General features: G+C 49.4%; 1 long non-coding RNA gene across 1 annotated transcript; it reads right to left on the bottom strand.

Moving 5' to 3' along the window:
* Nucleotides 1–2,247: 2,247 nt before the first annotated feature.
* Nucleotides 2,248–17,944, bottom strand: LOC148430427 (uncharacterized). The gene is made up of 2 exons (XR_015877507.1): nt 17,782–17,944; nt 2,248–2,509 (listed from the first exon to the last, which is right to left on the bottom strand). It is a non-coding gene; the product is annotated as an uncharacterized LOC148430427 (long non-coding RNA).
* Between the last annotated feature and the right edge of the window lie 690 nt (nt 17,945–18,634).

Raw genomic sequence — 18,634 nt, 5'->3', positions numbered from 1 at the left:
GCTGCTCACAGTTCCTGTAGCAGACACAGGGGCCAATGACACTGTGACGCCTGATTCATTACGGACCGCAACTGCGATTACGTGTGCAGTTGGGCGTACTGCGCATGCGCAAAGTTATCTATGATCGCACTGCGATCGCAAACACCACGTTGACCCATCGCAGAGTGACTGACAGGAAGGTCGCTTTTGGGGGTGGTCGGCGAAACTCAGGCGTGGTAGTGCGTTGGAACGCCGTTACTGGGGCGTATATAAATTTGCCACTCCGATGGCATACGCAGCCTGAGCTCACTGTGTACCGGGACGTTAGTGATCTCTGAGTAAGGTCTATCCTGGTGTTTGTGTGCGTGAGGATCCAATGTTAGATGATGGTACCGATGACACGCAGCCTGACCTCTCAGGAACTCATTCAGAGTCGGTCGTAAGCGGCCGCTCGGTCGTACGCATCCGATGTGTCCAAACCACACATGCGTACGGTTAGTTGTGCGCATGTGTGTACGAGACCTTGCGATCCAAAATGCTGTCGATCGTACGGCTTACGAGCAGGAAGTGGCTTCCGAGAGTTGATTGACATGAAAGGCCGTTTGTGGGTGGTGACGGGGGTGGTGGTCTAAAAACGCAGGCGTTCCTCACCGTTTTCAGGGCGTTTTAGGGGCATACATAAATTTCCTGCTACGACCGACATAGAAGGCCGGAAGTAGTAAAACGTCACTCTGCGAGCAGGTTAGAGGCCGGCTGATCGTACAGCTTGAGGTTGGGCATGTGCTCTCGCAAGCCCCAGAGTACAATCGATACTATCGAATGTTATTGATGTTAGGATTGATGTTTCTTTTTTGAGCCACACAATGCAAGCAGCTAATAATCATTTGTTGTAGCTAATAACACTGCTAATTGGCTTGTAATTAATTCAGTTGCGTTTGCATTAGAGAATAATAAGAATAAACGTATATCATGGGGATGGCTTATTCTATGCGGTTTTTTGTTTATTTTTTTATGTAATTTGCGCACAACACAAGCGGCCCCAACCAGCAGAAGAAAATTAACATACAGCGACAGACAACGACTGACTCGATCGCTAGCTGCTATCACTCGCTAGCTAGAGGAGCTGTATTGTTCATGTATGGGCGTCACTTTGGTTGCGACCGACCGGCCGTGCGATTGCTTCCTTTTTCAGTTTCTCGGTTGTTATGCGTCCGGCCTAGCGGCCGCTTACGACCGACTCTGAGGTCCTCACTGTGTACAGGAAGGTTGGTAATCTCTGAGTAAGGTCTGTCCTGGTGTAAGTGTGCGTGAGGCTCCGATGTTACTCGATGGTATCGATGGTTTCGCAGACTTGCTAGGTATTCTAGATGTGAGTAAGGGGATGTGGGTGTCTTTATGTTGTGCTGTGACGGCATTGCGGTTGCAAACATTATTATATTTTTGTAGCGTTCTGCGTGCACAATCGCAGCTGCGATCCGTAACGAATCAGGCCCTGTGTCCGCAGATGCAGTCGCTGCTCGCGACACCCCCCTGAAATGGTTGCGACATGTCTGCGTTTTTTACGCCAATCCGCCAAATGGTCATTGTCAGTCAGTTATACTGCGACCGCCGTCACAAGACCATCGCAGCACATGCGCAGTGTGGCTCCCAAGCACATTGGTCATTTGCCAAGGAATCTAAACTGCGTCCAGCTCTGCGTCAGGTCCTAATTGTCCTCCTGTGTGGAGTAGATGGGATCATGTCACACAAAGAGCAGGCCGGGATGGGATCTTTAGTAGGGATCTCAGAAGGGGCAGGTGTTACACTGGGGGACGATCCTTCAGTGTCCGGCAGGTGATCCGCTCATCAGGTCTACATTTTGTAGATAGACAATGTTTGTGCAGATAATTGAAGATAGACAGGCAATAGGTCGACAGGGACTGAATGTCGACAGTATCTAAAGGTCGACACACTAAAGGTTGACTAGTAAGAAGGTTGACAGGTACTGAAGGTCAACCTGGTCATTAGGTCGACACACAGAGGGTTAGAGTTAGGCACCAAGGTTAGGGTGAATATTAGGGCTAGAAAAAAGAAATAAAGGTGTCGACTATATGAGTGTCTACCTAATGGCCATGTCGACCTTCAGTAACCGTCGACCTTTAGTGTGTCAACCTTCAGTCCCTGTCGACCTATTCCCTGTCTATCTTCCATTGTCTATCTAGACAATGTAGACCTAATGATACACACCCGTCTGGCATTACCACCAAATGATGATCAATGACACACACATAACTTTATTTATTGAACTTTATATAAAATATAATGTTTTTCTCTTGTCCACAAGTTACATAGTTGGTCATTTTCCTGGATCAGCATTTAGATTAGTCGCCGACTCACATGCCTCCCAAACTTTCTTGTTGACGGCTGGATCCCGAGTCTTCTGGGAAGGCTGCACAATGGAACATTCACTTTCAATGTACTTTCCTGTCAGCCCCTCAGCCTCCTCCGATACTGCGCAGTAAATGGTGCTGGCAGCCCCCTCATCTGAGCTCTAAGATTGAGAGAAGTCAGGAAAGAGATGGGTGAGGCAGGACAGGGAATGGGGGGAGGCAGGACAGGGAATGGTGGGGGGAGGCAGGACAGGGAATGGTGGGGGGAGGCAGGACAGGGAATGTATGAGTGACAGGACAGGGAATGTATGAGTGACAGGACAGGGAATGTATGAGTGACAGGACAGGGAATGGTGGGGGGAGGCAGGACAGGGAATGTATGAGTGACAGGACAGGGAATGTATGAGTGACAGGACAGGGAAAGCACAAGTGAGTAAAGACAGGAAATGGCAGGTCAGTACAAGTAAGGCAGGACAAGGAATATAAGAGTAAGGCAGGACAGGGAATATAAGAGTAAGGCAGGACAGGGAATATAAGAGTAAGGCAGGACAGGGAATATAAGAGTAAGGCAGGACAGGGAATATAAGAGTAAGGCAGAATAGAGAATATAAGAGTAAGGCAGAATAGAGAATATAAGAGTAAGACAGGACAGGGAATATAAGAGTAAGGCAGGACAGGGAATATATGAGTAAGGCAGAATAGGAAATGGTAAGGCAGGGAATGTACGAGTTAGGTAGTACAGGGAATTTACGGGTGAGGCAGGATAGGAGGGACGGATAGAGACTTCTCTTTTAGGGGATGGTGGCAATTTAAGAATGAATCCTGGCTCCTCCTCTTTCCAGTCATTACTCCTCCCACTACCAGTCAGCCCCCTCCCATTTGCAGTCCCAAATCTTTTTTAGTTCTTCAGTGTAGTGCTCGTTAGCATTTTTTTTTGCTGCTAATCCATTATGATAGTGCAAACATTATATTATTTACAATCTGCCTGCTTAGTTGACATACAGGATTGGGGTTCTATTCATCATGTTAATTATGGAGGTATGAACGGACTCCGATAATTGACATTTGAACTCTTAGCAAACGCCGGAAAAATTCAGCATTCCTGATCCAAAAATCAGCTGTCTCCCCGGATAATTTCAGAGCAGTGTAACTAGTGCGCCTGGTCACGCATGCACACAAGAGCCCAGACATCCAGTGGAAGGAGCCGGACAGGGGTGGAGGCATCTGAAAGGATCCTTCTTCAAGACCCAGCACTCCTTCCCATAGGAAAGGAGCAGGCTGGGAGCAGGAACAAGCGCCATCTGAAGTTGGCGAATGCTCCCGCAGTCAAGCTCCAAAAATAATGTAATTCGCTCCCCATACTAGTGTATGGGGACAGCGGCCATTCCGGGAGAGGAAGGTAATCAGGAGATATCTGTGATACTAGTGTATGAGGACAGTGGCCATTCCAGGAGAGAAAGGTAAGCAGGAGATATCTGTGATACTAGTGTATGAGGACAGTGGCCATTCCAGGAGAGAAAGGTAAGCAGGAGATATCTGTGATACTAGTGTATGGGGATAGCGGCCATTCCGGGAGAGGAAGGAAAGCAGGAGATATCTGTGATACTAGTGTATGGGGACAGCGGGCCATTCCGGGAGAGAGAGGTAAGCAGGAGATATCTGTGATACTAGTGTATGGGGACAGCGGGCCATTCTGGGAGAGAAAGGTAAGCAGGAGATATCTGTGATGCTAGTGTATGAGGACAGCGGGCCATTCTGGGAGAGAAAGGTAAGCAGGAGAGATCTGTGATACTAGTGTATGGGGACAGCGGCCATTCCGGGAGAGGAAGGTAATCAGGAGATATCTGTGATACTAGTGTATGAGGACAGCGGCCATTCCAGGAGAGAAAGGTAAGCAGGAGATATCTGTGATACTAGTGTATGGGGATAGCGGCCATTCCAGGAGAGGAAGGTAAGTAGGAGAAATCTGTGATACTAGTGTATGAGGACAGCGGCCATTCCAGGAGAGAAAGGTAAGCAGGAGATATCTGTGATACTAGTGTATGAGGACAGCGGCCATTCCAGGAGAGGAAGGTAATCAGGAGATATCTGTGATACTAGTGTATGAGGACAGCGGCCATTCCAGGAGAGAAAGGAAAGCAGGAGATATCTGTCATACTAGTGTATGGGGACAGATGGCCATTCCGGGAGAGGAAGGTAAGTAGGAGATATCTGTGATACTAGTGTATGAGGACAGCGGGCCATTCCGGGAGAGGAAGGTAAGCAGGAGATATCTGTGATACTAGTGTATGGGGACAGCGGGCCATTCCGAGAGAGGAAGGTAAGCAGGAGATATCTGTGATACTAGTGTATGGGGACAGCTGTCCATTCCGGGAGAGGAAGGTAGGCAGGAGATATCTGTGATACTAGTGTATGGGGACAGCGGGCCATTCCTGGAGAGGAAGGTAAGCAGGAGATATCTGTGATACTAGTGTATGGGGACAGCGGGCCATTCCGGGAGAGGAAGGTAAGCAGGAGATATCTGTGATACTAGTGTATGGGGACAGCTGTCCATTCCGGGAGAGGACGGTAGGCAGGAGATATCTGTGATACTAGTGTATGGGGACAGCGGGCCATTCCTGGAGAGAAAGGTAAGCAGGAGATATCTGTGATACTAGTGTATGAGGACAGCGGCTATTCCGGGAGAGAAAGGTAAGCAGGAGATATCTGTGATACTAGTGTATGGGGATAGCGGCCATTCCGGGAGAGGAAGGAAAGCAGGAGATATCTGTGATACTAGTGTATGGGGACAGCGGCCATTCCGGGAGAGAGAGGTAAGCAGGAGATATCTGTGATACTAGTGTATGGGGACAGCGGGCCATTCCGGGAGAGAGGTAAGCAGGAGATATCTGTGATACTAGTGTATGGGGACAGCGGGCCATTCTGGGAGAGAAAGGTAAGCAGGAGATATCTGTGATACTAGTGTATGGGGACAGCGGCCATTCTGGGAGAGAGAGGTAAGCAGGAGATATCTGTGATACTAGTGTATGGGGACAGCGGGCCATTCCGGGAGAGAGAGGTAAGCAGGAGATATCTGTGATACTAGTGTATGAGGACAGCGGGCCATTCTGGGAGAGAAAGGTAAGCAGGAGATATCTGTGATACTAGTGTATGGGGACAGCGGCCATTCCGGGAGAGGAAGGTAATCAGGAGATATCTGTGATACTCGTGTATGAGGACAGCGGCCATTCCAGGAGAGAAAGGTAAGCAGGAGATATCTGTGATACTAGTGTATGGGGATAGCGGCCATTCCAGGAGAGGAAGGTAAGCAGGAGATATCTGTGATACTAGTGTATGAGGACAGCGGCCATTCCAGGAGAGAAAGGTAAGCAGGAGATATCTGTGATACTAGTGTATGGGGATAGCGGCCATTCCAGGAGAGGAAGGTAAGCCGGAGATATATGTGATACTAGTGTATGAGGACAGCGGCCATTCCAGTAGAGAAAGGTAAGCAGGAGATATCTGTGATACTAGTGTATGAGGACAGCGGCCATTCCAGGAGAGAAAGGTAAGCAGGAGATATCTGTGATACTAGTGTATGAGGACAGCGGCCATTCCAGGAGAGGAAGGTAAGCAGGAGATATCTGTGATACTATTGTATGGGGACAGTGGGCCATTCCGGGAGAGGAAGGGAAGCAGGAGATATCTGTGATACTAGTGTATGAGGACAGCGGCCATTCCAGGAGAGGAAGGTAAGCAGGAGATATCTGTGATACTAGTGTATGGGGACAGTGGCCATTCCGGGAGAGGAAGGGAAGCAGGAGATATCTGTGATACTAGTGTACGGGGATAGCGGCCATTCCGGGAGAGGAAGGTAAGCAGGAGATATCTGTGATACTAGTGTATGAGGACAGCGGCCATTCCAGGAGAGAAAGGAAAGCAGGAGATATCTGTGATACTAGTGTATGGGGACAGCGGGCCATTCCGGGAGAGGAAGGTAAGCAGGAGATATCTGTGATACTAGTGTATGGGGACAGCGGCTATTCCGGGAGAGAAAGGTAAGCAGGAGATATCTGTGATACTAGTGTATGGGGATAGCGGCCATTCCGGGAGAGGAAGGAAAGCAGGGGATATCTGTGATACTAGTGTATGGGGACAGCGGCCATTCCGGGAGAGAGAGGTAAGCAGGAGATATCTGTGATACTAGTGTATGGGGACAGCGGGCCATTCCGGGAGAGGAAGGTAAGCAGGAGATATCTGTGATACTAGTGTATGGGGACAGCTGTCCATTCCGGGAGAGAAAGGTAAGCAGGAGATATCTGTGATACTAGTGTATGAGGACAGCGGCTATTCCGGGAGAGAAAGGTAAGCAGGAGATATCTGTGATACTAGTGTATGGGGATAGCGGCCATTCCGGGAGAGGAAGGAAAGCAGGAGATATCTGTGATACTAGTGTATGAGGACAGCGGCCATTCCAGGAGAGGAAGGTAAGCAGGAGATATCTGTGATACTATTGTATGGGGACAGTGGGCCATTCCGGGAGAGGAAGGGAAGCAGGAGATATCTGTGATACTAGTGTATGAGGACAGCGGCTATTCCGGGAGAGAAAGGTAAGCAGGAGATATCTGTGATACTAGTGTATGGGGATAGCGGCCATTCCGGGAGAGGAAGGAAAGCAGGAGATATCTGTGATACTAGTGTATGGGGACAGCGGCCATTCCGGGAGAGAGAGGTAAGCAGGAGATATCTGTGATACTAGTGTATGGGGACAGCGGGCCATTCCGGGAGAGAGAGGTAAGCAGGAGATATCTGTGATACTAGTGTATGGGGACAGCGGGCCATTCTGGGAGAGAAAGGTAAGCAGGAGATATCTGTGATACTAGTGTATGGGGACAGCGGCCATTCTGGGAGAGAGAGGTAAGCAGGAGATATCTGTGATACTAGTGTATGGGGACAGCGGGCCATTCCGGGAGAGAGAGGTAAGCAGGAGATATCTGTGATACTAGTGTATGAGGACAGCGGGCCATTCTGGGAGAGAAAGGTAAGCAGGAGATATCTGTGATACTAGTGTATGGGGACAGCGGCCATTCCGGGAGAGGAAGGTAATCAGGAGATATCTGTGATACTCGTGTATGAGGACAGCGGCCATTCCAGGAGAGAAAGGTAAGCAGGAGATATCTGTGATACTAGTGTATGGGGATAGCGGCCATTCCAGGAGAGGAAGGTAAGCAGGAGATATCTGTGATACTAGTGTATGAGGACAGCGGCCATTCCAGGAGAGAAAGGTAAGCAGGAGATATCTGTGATACTAGTGTATGGGGATAGCGGCCATTCCAGGAGAGGAAGGTAAGCCGGAGATATATGTGATACTAGTGTATGAGGACAGCGGCCATTCCAGTAGAGAAAGGTAAGCAGGAGATATCTGTGATACTAGTGTATGAGGACAGCGGCCATTCCAGGAGAGAAAGGTAAGCAGGAGATATCTGTGATACTAGTGTATGAGGACAGCGGCCATTCCAGGAGAGGAAGGTAAGCAGGAGATATCTGTGATACTAGTGTATGAGGACAGCGGCCATTCCCGGAGAGGAAGGTAAGCAGGAGATATCTGTGATACTAGTGTATGGGGACAGTGGCCATTCCGGGAGAGGAACGGAAGCAGGAGATATCTGTGATACTAGTGTACGGGGATAGCGGCCATTCCGGGAGAGGAAGGTAAGCAGGAGATATCTGTGATACTAGTGTATGAGGACAGCGGCCATTCCAGGAGAGAAAGGAAAGCAGGAGATATCTGTCATACTAGTGTATGAGGACAGCGGCCATTCCAGGAGAGGAAGGTAAGCAGGAGATATCTGTGATATTAGTGTATGAGGACAGCGGCCATTCCAGGAGAGAAAGGTAAGCAGGAGATATCTGTGATACTAGTGTACGAGGACAGCGGCCATTCCGGGAGAGAAAGGTAAGTAGGAGATATTAGTGTATGAGGACAGCGGGACATTCCAGGAGAGGAAGGTAAGCAGGAGATATCTGTGATACTAGTGTATGAGGACAGCGGCCATTCCATGATATCTCCTTCTTTACCTTATTGATGAATGGCCCGAAAACTTAATTTCTACAAAAGCAGGTGAAAATGTTCATTTCTTCTTCATTGTCAACAGGGCTCCACAGGGAGACATTGGGGTGTAGGTGGAACTTGAAGGACCGGACACCAACAGCAAAGCTTTTCAATCCCAGGATGCTCTGGTCCTTCCCCCTATACCCCGCCCACAGCCTGAGGGCAACTCAGTTTCATTGGTGTCCCACAGGAGCTGGATCACCATTATAACAGTGGGGCGGCTATTAAGCAGCCCAAGCTTATATTTATGATTTAATTTTATTTAATTTATTCTAACTGAGCAGCAGCGCAAGGCAGTCCTTTGTGTGTCTGCACTGCTGCTCCATCACCCCTCCGTGGCGCCGTGACACCAGCCCTTGGCTAGGTACTCTGGGTTCCAAGAGGGACCTAGCTAGCAGGGCCCCAGACTTATTATTATTATTATTATTATCCTTTATTTATATGGCGCCATATGACTTCAGCCAGGACTCAAGGGGACTGGTAAGGGGGATCTCCGCTGGCGGGCATCCGCTTCTATGCGCAGTCTTGCCTCCGGTCTCAGGAGACAGACCAAAGGCGCTAGTGTGGACATCGGTGCGTCCGGGACTCCACTAGACCACCAGGGCACTACAAGCACTGGCGCAGGGCAACGGTTAAAGCCAGGGTACCAGGTGGTTAATGTCATCATAGGGGAGAAGGTGCTCTCCCTACGTCCCCTCCCCCAGCTCAGGGCGACATTCCACTGCGGTCTTGCAGCTCCCTGAGCTGCTCCTCCCTCACCCTCCGCCCCCTCTGAGACTCACGGCAGCCATTTTCTGCATCAGGTCTCCGGGAACGCTGGGTCCAGTCTCCTTGTATACCTCTCCCAAGGCCCAGGTTTATACAGTGCTATATCCTACCAGCCACTGCTGGTAGTTGATTTTAGTGCCCACTGCAGTTATATTGTATATTCTGCATTGTATGTGGTAGCGCTGCTGTCTGTTTTCCTATTATTGTCAGCTTATACCTTTCCCTTTATGCTACTATAATGACACTAGTATACTAAGCGTATACGTACAGGAAGCCGGTGGACACAATGCCGACCGCCGGCTTCCAGACTACTTAATCCCGGGTGAGGGTTACATGACAGGCGTCTAAATCTAGACACCTGTCATTTAACCGACGCCGGGAAACCGGTGCCCGGCATCCCGATCGAAGGGATGCCGGGCACGGACTGCCGCGCGGGGAAGGAGGGTTAGGTTTAGGGCTCCCGGGGGGGGGGACTTAAGGTTAGGCACCCCCCCCCGGGAGGTTAGGGTCAGGCTAGGGAAAGAGGGACAGGGTTAGGGTTAGGCACCCCCGCGGGGGACTTAGGTTTAGGCGGCGGGGAAGGGGGAGTTAGATTTAGGCACCCTAAAGGAGGGTTAGGGACAGGGGGTAAAATTAGATTAGCTATACTTACTTTTAGGACGATCAGGATTTCCTCCTCTGTCGGGCTGCCGGTGCTGGGATTTTCGGCCAGCGGTAAATCATACCGAATGCATACTAAGGTATAGGGGGTTCACTGCACTGTGTCAGATTGTGTGTTACATTGTTCTTGCAGCTATGTCTGGCAGAGGCAAGAATAACAAGCAGCCTGATGCTCCCCCCACTCTGGTGTCCTGCAAGTCCTGCTCAGCAGGCTTAGCTTCAGAGGACCTCATTCAGGATGGTCTTTGTGCATCTTGTTATACTGCCCCGGGCACATCAGCCCCGGTGTCCTCTCCTCAGGACCCACCCTGGGCTACTTTTTGACAGGTGCTGTCAAAAATTGCGGACCACCTAGCTACAATAAAAATGGTATTTTTTGAGATTTAATGATCCCTGTACGTGAAATACATAGATGGGGAAATGAACATCTGAACACTATCTGGGACTGATCTTGTGGAATAAAGAGGACGTATACTCACAATTGTGGATGGAACTGTTCAGTCACTACCTTGATATATATCTCTTTTTTTAGATTCTTTTATGGATTAAGTTGGGACTTTTTTTTTATATCCTGTGGAAAATTAGCGCCATTCCCTTGACCATTTTTATTGTTTTTTGTTGGGAAGTGGTAAAATCCCTCGGTTGTGGGAGGCTGTTTTTTCCTATACAGTATATCTGCGCAAACTTGCGATTTATTATTATATATCTGCTCCCATACTTAGACGATCTCTTGCTGTTGGCCAGGTCCCCAGAAATTTTTCACCCCCATCTGCAGGTAGCCATTGCCTTTCTAAAAGCGCACGGTTGGCTGATCAACTGGAAAAAGTCTTTCTTGACACTTTCCCAAAGAATGGTGCATCTGGGAGCTCTCCTGGACTCTCAGGTCCAGGTGGAACGGGCTGCCCCATTTGCTCAGATCCCAGACGATGGACCTCTCCCTGGAGGTTCGCCTGTCCCTAGCCTGGTGACTACAGACATCGCACTTAAACAAGGGACATTCCTTTTGGATCCTGGACAGGGCACTCCTCACCACGGATGTAAGCATCCATGGGTGAGGCGCAGTGAGCACTTCTTCCAAGGCTGCTGGACTCCAGCCGAGGCGGTCTTACCAGTCAACATCCTGGAACTTCAAGCCATCACAGAGCTCACACTCTGGCTCAGGATATTCTTCAGGGCAGGCCAGAACAAGTACAGGCCATGGCAGTGGCATACCTTAATCACCAAGGAGGCACTCAAAGCCGGACAGCAATGGCAGAAGTGTCCTGCATTCTCACATGGGCCGAACGCCATCTCCCAGCCATCTCCGTAGTGTTCATCCCAGGAATTCTCAATTGGTAAGCGGATTTCCTCAGCCGTCACGACGTGCATGCAGAAGAGTGGTCTCTACATCCAGAAGTCTTTCAGTGCCTGATGGACAAATGGGGTCTACCGGATGTGGACCTCCTGGCCTCAGGACACAACCACAAACTTCCAGCACATGGAGCCAGGACAAGGGATCCCAACGCGGCCTTCATGGTTGCATTATCTGTGAAGTGGACCTTCCACTTGGCATACCTCTTCCCTCCAATATCCCTTCTTCCTCGGAAGTTCACAGAGCTGTTGGTAGATCCGGCTTGGCCTAGATGCCATTGGTCCCTCCGAACTTCAAAGTCTCTCCATAGACGATCCTCTTCAACTTCCTCTAAAACCTGTTGTCTCAGGGTCCCTGTCTACATCCAGACCTCGCCCGCCTGTCTTTAATGGATTGGCTCTTGAGACATCCCTCCTAAGGGATGAGGGATTTTCTAGCTCTGTGGTCCAGACCATGCTCAGAGCACGTAAACCGGCCTCGGACAGAATTTATCACCGGGTATGGCATACATATTTCTAGTGGTGTACTCCTAGAAACTATGACCCTCAAGTTTTTAAGGTTTCTAGAATTCTTGCCTTTCTTCAGGCTGGATTGGATCTTGGAGCCTACCTAGCATCTCTGAAAGTGCACGTCTCTGCTCTCTCCATCTGGTTCCAGCGCAAGATTGCTCCTCTACTGGCTGTTCACACCTTCCTGCAAGGTGTTCTTCATATACAACCCCACTATGTTCCTTTTGTGGCTAAGTGTGATTTGTCAGCGGTTCTCCACGCACTTTAGGAACCTCCATTCGAACCCCTAGAATCAGTAGATGTCAAGTGGCTCACTGCAAAGACTCTGTTTCTTATGGCTATAGAATCTGCCCGTAGGGTATCAGATTTTGGAGCACTTTCTTGTTGCTCCCCCTTTTTTAATCTTTCATTGGGACAAGGCCCTTCTTAGAACGCGCCCGGGTTTCCTTCCCAAGGTGGTTTCTCGTTTCCACTTTAATAGGGAGATTATGGTTTCGGCCTTTCAATCACCACATCTCTTGGCAGGTGAGGCCTCTGTGGATGTGGTCTGTGCTCTGAAGATCTACATGGACCATACTAGAGGATATCGGACTCCCTCTTCTACCTATATGGATTCCACAAGAAGGGATGGCCAGCTAACAAACAGGCTCTGTGAGGTAGTTGCATGACTATCTCACAGGCTTACACGCAGACTGGCCTTCCTGAGCCGGCTACATAATCTGCTCATTATACTTGCTCTGTGGGTCCCTCATGGGCAGCCCGGCGTGGCACCTCTGCTGAACAGCTATGCAAGGTGGCTACATGGTCCTCTGTCCACACCTTTCTTAGGTTTTATGCCTTTGATACATTTTCCTCTCAGGATGTTTCCTTCTGGTGTAGGGTTCTTCTATCAGCTTAGGAGCATCCCTGCCCTTGAACAATTGCTTTGGGACATGCATATTGTCTCCCTGTGGAGCCCTATGGACCCTGAAGAAGAAAAGGATAGTTATGGTAAAACATACCCTTATTAACTCTCTTTCTTCGAAGTCCATAGGGTTCACAGGGCACACACCCTGACGCACTTGGCTTCTATGGGTTTCTTTTTTTGGTTACTTGTTTCCTTCTCTGAGTGTGATTCTTCAGTGTACCAGTCTTCCTTCTCTCCTGTCCTGCGACTGCCTTGGGCTTGTTAACAAAACTGAGTTGTCCTCATGCTGTGGTCAGGATATAGGGGGAAGAACCTGAGCATCCTGGGATTGAAAATCTTTGCTGTTGGTGTCCGGTCCTCCATTTCCCACCTACACCCCATTGTCTCCCCTATGGACTTCGAAGAAAGAGTTAACAAAGGTAAGTTTTACCAAAACTCTCCTTTTTCACCTGCTCTTGTAAAAATTAAGTTATGATGAATAGAGCTCTAAATGAATGCATTACAAATGAAAAAATTATATTTATTATATATATTTTATAAAATATAGTCTCTGTAATTCTGCATAATATAATGTGGTATTTAAGAAGCCTATGATTCACAAATAAATCAGCAGAAGACATAGGTGAGTGGGTAATTCTGTAGTGACATAATCCGGTTACAACATGTAGTTTGACTGAGTGTATGTGGCTAGCTGGTTCAGTACTTGGTCGTGGCTGTGCTCTCCCCGGCAGAACAGCAAATATATACGTAAAGCTGGGTACACACCCATTCAATCGTCGGGCCATTCATGCAATATCGCAAGAGTGTACGCACCTTCCATCACGTCTTGGTTGAAAACTGAGGGATTGCGTTTTATGTCACATAGGATGTGATTTGGTCATTATCCTGGCCCTAGCTAAATGTAGCTTTAACTGGCCAAGGTCCCTTTATATCAAGCTTTTCTTTCAGAAAATGATTATGAATTATAGCTATGTACTAATAGCACAATACAGGAGATTTCACAGAAATCTCTGGTAGAATGGTAAGTAGGGAACAGAAGAGGGAGGAAGAGGAAAGAGACAGGACAGGGACCAGGTGAGAGATACAGGATGGGGAACAGATGTGTGAAGAAGATGGAGACAGGACAGGTACCAGATGAAATATACAGGATTAGGAACAGATGAGGGAGGAGACAGGACAGGGACCAGATTAAAGAAACATTGGGGAACAGATTGAGGGAGGAATATGTAAACAGGACAGTGACCTGGTGAGAGATCCAGAATGAGGAACAGATGAGAGAGGAGAATGGACTGAAACCGGATGGAGAGATTATGGGAATGAACAAGTGAGGCAGGATGGGGAGATGATGGGGAATGGATGAATGAGATAGGATGGGAAGATGAAGGGGAATGAATGAGACAGGATGGCGAGATGGTGGGGAATGGATCAGGGCGGCAGGATGGAGAATGGATCAGGGCGACAGGATGGGGAGATTATGGGGAATGGATCAGGGCGACAGGATGGTGAATCGATCAGGGAGACAGGATGGGGAATGGATCAGGGAGACAGGATGGGGAGATGATGGGGAATGGATCAGGGAGACAGGATGGGGAATGGATCAGGGCGACAGGATGGGGAGATGATGGGGAATGGATCAGGGAGACAGGATGGGGAATGGATCAGGGAGACAGGATGGGGAATGGATCAGGGAGACAGGATGGGGAATGGATCAGGGAGACAGGATGGGGAATGGATCAGGGAGACAGGATGGGGAATGGATCAGGGAGACAGAATGGGGAGATGATGGGGAATGGGTGAATGAGATAGGATGGAGAATGGATGAATGATACAGGATGGGGATATGATGGGCAATGGATAAGTGAGATAGGATGGTGAGAGGATGGGGAGATGATGAGGAATGGATGAGTGAGACAGGATGGCGAGATGATGGGGAATGGATGAGTGAGACAGGATGGGGAGATTATGGGGAATGGATCAGTGAGACAGGATGGGGAGATGATGGGGAATGGATCAGTGAGACAGGATGGGGAATGGATCAGGGAGACAGGATGGGGAGATGATGGGGAATGGTTGAGTGAGACAGGATGGGGAGATGATGGGGAATGGATGAGTGAGATATGATGATGAAATATAGAGTGACAGAGGGTGGAAGAATGGGAAGATTTAGATAACAATTTAGCAGTAAAACAACGACAGATGAAGGAGACTGTTCTCACCTTAAAGAAGAAGAATCCAATGACTCTAAAGAGGGAGGAAGGAGACAGGACAGGGACCAGGTGAGAGATATAGGATGGGGAACAGATGAGGGAGGAAGGAGACAGGACAGGGACCAGGTGAGAGATATAGGATGGGGAACAGAAGAGGGAGGAAGAGGAATGAGACAGGGACCGGGTGAGAGATATAGGATGGGGAACAGCTGAGGGGGGAAGAAGAATGAGACAGGGACCGGGTGAGAGATATAGGATGGGGAACAGCTGAGGGAGAGAGAGGAATGAGACAGGGACCGGGTGAGAGATATAGGATGGGGAACAGATGAGGGAGGAAGAGGAATGAGACAGGGACCGGGTGAGAGATATAGGATGGGGAACAGATGAGGGAGGAAGAGGAATGAGACAGGACAGGGATCGGGTGAGAGATACAGGATGGGGAACAGATGTGTGAAGAAGATGGAGACAGGACAGGTACCAGATGAAATATACAGGATTAGGAACAGATGAGGAAGAGGAAGGAGACAGGACAGGGACCAGATTAAAGAAACAGATTGGGGAACAGATTGAGGGAGGAATATGTAAACAGGACAGTGACCGGGTGAGAGATCCAGAATGAGGAACAGATGAGGGAGGAGAATGGACTGAAACCGGATGGAGAGATTATGGGAATGAACAAGTGAGGCAGGATGGGGAGATGATGGGGAATGGATGAATGAATGAGACAGGATGGGGAGATGATGGGGAATGGATCAGGGCGACAGGATGGGGAGATGATGGGGAATGGATCAGGGAGACAGGATGGGGAGATGATGGGGAATGGATCAGGGAGACAGGATGGGGAGATGATGGGGAATGGATCAGGGAGACAGGATGGGGAATGGATCAGGGAGACAGGATGGGGAATGGATCAGGGCGACAGGATGGGGAGATGATGGGGAATGGATCAGGGCGACAGGATGGGGAATGGATCAGGGCGACAGGATGGGAAGATGATGGGGAATGGATCAGGGCGACAGGATGGGGAGATGATGGGGAATGGATCAGGGAGACAGGATGGGGAATGGATCAGGGAGACAGGATGGGAAGATGATGGGGAATGGATCAGGGCGACAGGATGGGGAGATGATGGGGAATGGATCAGGGAGACAGGATGGGGAATGGATCAGGGAGACAGGATGGGGAATGGATCAGGGAGACAGGATGGGGAGATGATGGGGAATGGGTGAATGATACAAGATGGAGAGATGATGGGGAATGGATAAATGAGACAGTATAGGGAGATGATGGGGAATGGATGAGTGATAGAGGATGAGAAATGGATGAATGAGATAGGATGGGGAATGAATGAATCAGACAGAATGGGGGTGTGATGGGGAATGGATAAGTGAGACAGGATGGGGAATGGATCAGGGTGACAGGATGGGGAGATGATGGGGAATGGATCAGGGCGACAGGATGGTGAATGGATCAGGGAGACAGGATGGGGAGATGATGGGGAATGGGTCAGGGAGACAGGATGGGGAATGGATCAGGGCGACAGGATGGGGAGATGATGGGGAATGGATCAGGGAGACAGGATGGGGAATGGATCAGGGCGACAGGATGGGGAGATGATGGGGATGGATCAGGGAGACAGGATGGGGAATCTATCAGGGAGACAGGATGGGGAATCTATCAGGGAGACAGGATGGGCAATGGATCAGGGAGACAGGATGGGGAATGGATCAGGGAGACAGGATGGGGAATGGATCAGGGAGACAGGATGGGGAATGGATCAGGGAGACAGGATGGGGAATGGATCAGGGAGACAGGATGGGGAATGGATAAGTGAGACAGGATGGGGAATGGATCAGGGCGACAGGATGGGGAATGGATCAGGGCGACAGGATGGGGAGATGATGGGGAATGGATCAGGGAGACAGGATGGGGAATGGATCAGGGAGACAGGATGGGGAGATGATGGGGAATGGGTCAGGGAGACAGGATGGGGAATGGATCAGGGCGACAGGATGGGGAGATGATGGGGAATGGATCAGGGAGACAGGATGGGGAATCTATCAGGGAGACAGGATGGGCAATGGATCAGGGAGACAGGATGGGGAATGGATCAGGGAGACAGGATGGGGAATGGATCAGGGAGACAGGATGGGGAATGGATCAGGGAGACAGGATGGGGAATGGATAAGTGAGACAGGATGGGGAATGGATCAGGGCGACAGGATGGGGAATGGATCAGGGCGACAGGATGGGGAGATGATGGGGAATGGATCAGGGAGACAGGATGGGGAATGGATCATGGAGACAGGATGGGGAATGGATCAGGGAGACAGGATGGGGAGATGATGGGGAATGGGTGAATGAGATAGGATGGAGAATGGATGAATGATACAGGATGGTGAGATGATGGGGAATGGATAAATGAGACAGTATAGGGAGATGATGGGGAATGGGTGAATGAGATAGGATGGAGAATGGATGAATGATACAGGATGGTGAGATGATGGGGAATGGATAAATGAGACAGTATAGGGAGATGATGGGGAATGGATGAGTGATAGAGGATGAGAAATGGATGAATGAGATAGGATGGGGAATGAATGAGTCAGACAGAATGGGGGTGTGATGGGGAATGGATAAGTGAGACAGGATGGGGAATGGATCAGGGTGACAGGATGGGGAGATGATGGGCAATGGATAAGTGAGATAGGATGGGGAGATGATGGGGAATGGATCAGTGAGACAGGATGGGGAGATGATGGGGAATGGATCAGTGAGACAGGATGGGGAATGGGTCAGGGAGACATGATGGGGAGATGATGGGGAATGGATGAGTGAGATATGATGATGAAATATAGAGTGACCGAGGGTGGAAGAATGGGAAGATTTAGATAACAATTTAGCAGTAAAACAACGACAGATGAAGGAGACTGTTCTCACCTTAAAGAAGAAGAATCCAATGACTCTAAAGATAGATCTCATTAAGATGTTGTAATTCCGCATGGTATCTGTCATCACAATTCCGGGGTTAACACTGGTCACTGCCACTCCTGAAGGCAGTAAATGTAAATGTCATTTTTATGTAATTCTGTATATTAAATTGCAATAATTCTACTAACTATAGTGATATTTAGTCTTATCAGCAATGTCTCCTATGACGTGGTCTTTTCTCCCTCACCTGACACCTTCCCTATTATGATTGTCCATTCCTGAACAACTTCCTTCCATTTCCCACTGGGGTTCATGAATGATTATTCCTCTATTTGCATGCAAGGAAAAGATACGCCAGTGTGCGTTAATTGGTAAGCATATGGTGGCATGTGTGGGAGGGTAACTATGCACTTATGGCAGAGTGGTTTGTCAGTTAAGAGAAGTGTTGGCCAGAGGGCCTGATTCAGCAGTGCATGCAAAGCTGAACACAGATTCACGATTATCGGGAATCAGCGCATGCGCAGGGCCCATTCTGCGAGTGTGCAGAATGGGCCCTGCATAACTGCACGTAGCCCCTTCGATGTCTCTGTCTGATTGACAAGCAGAATCATTTAAGAGATGTGTGAGGGCCGGGTCAGCCAGTGTTCCCAGAAACTGGTGCGTGTCCACCCAGATTTCCGGAAGTGGCAAGGCCAGAGAGGCAGTTTCCTGGCCTCGTAGGCTGGCCAGCCTGAATAAGCGGAGTCTCACCCAGTTGGCTGGTAGCTCGGGGCCATCCAGCATCGAGACCATCGACCACCGATTGTCGCGATGGTTATCCCAGCCTGCGACCTCAGTCGCAGTGCTGGGATCACAAATGAAG

The sequence above is a fragment of the Taudactylus pleione genome, unplaced genomic scaffold, assembly GCF_031769625.1.
Source record: "Taudactylus pleione unplaced genomic scaffold, aTauple2 ptg003824l, whole genome shotgun sequence".
NCBI lineage: Eukaryota > Metazoa > Chordata > Amphibia > Anura > Myobatrachidae > Taudactylus > Taudactylus pleione.
The sequence above is the reverse complement of the archived record's forward strand: the minus strand, read 5'-3'. Positions and strand labels throughout refer to the sequence as shown.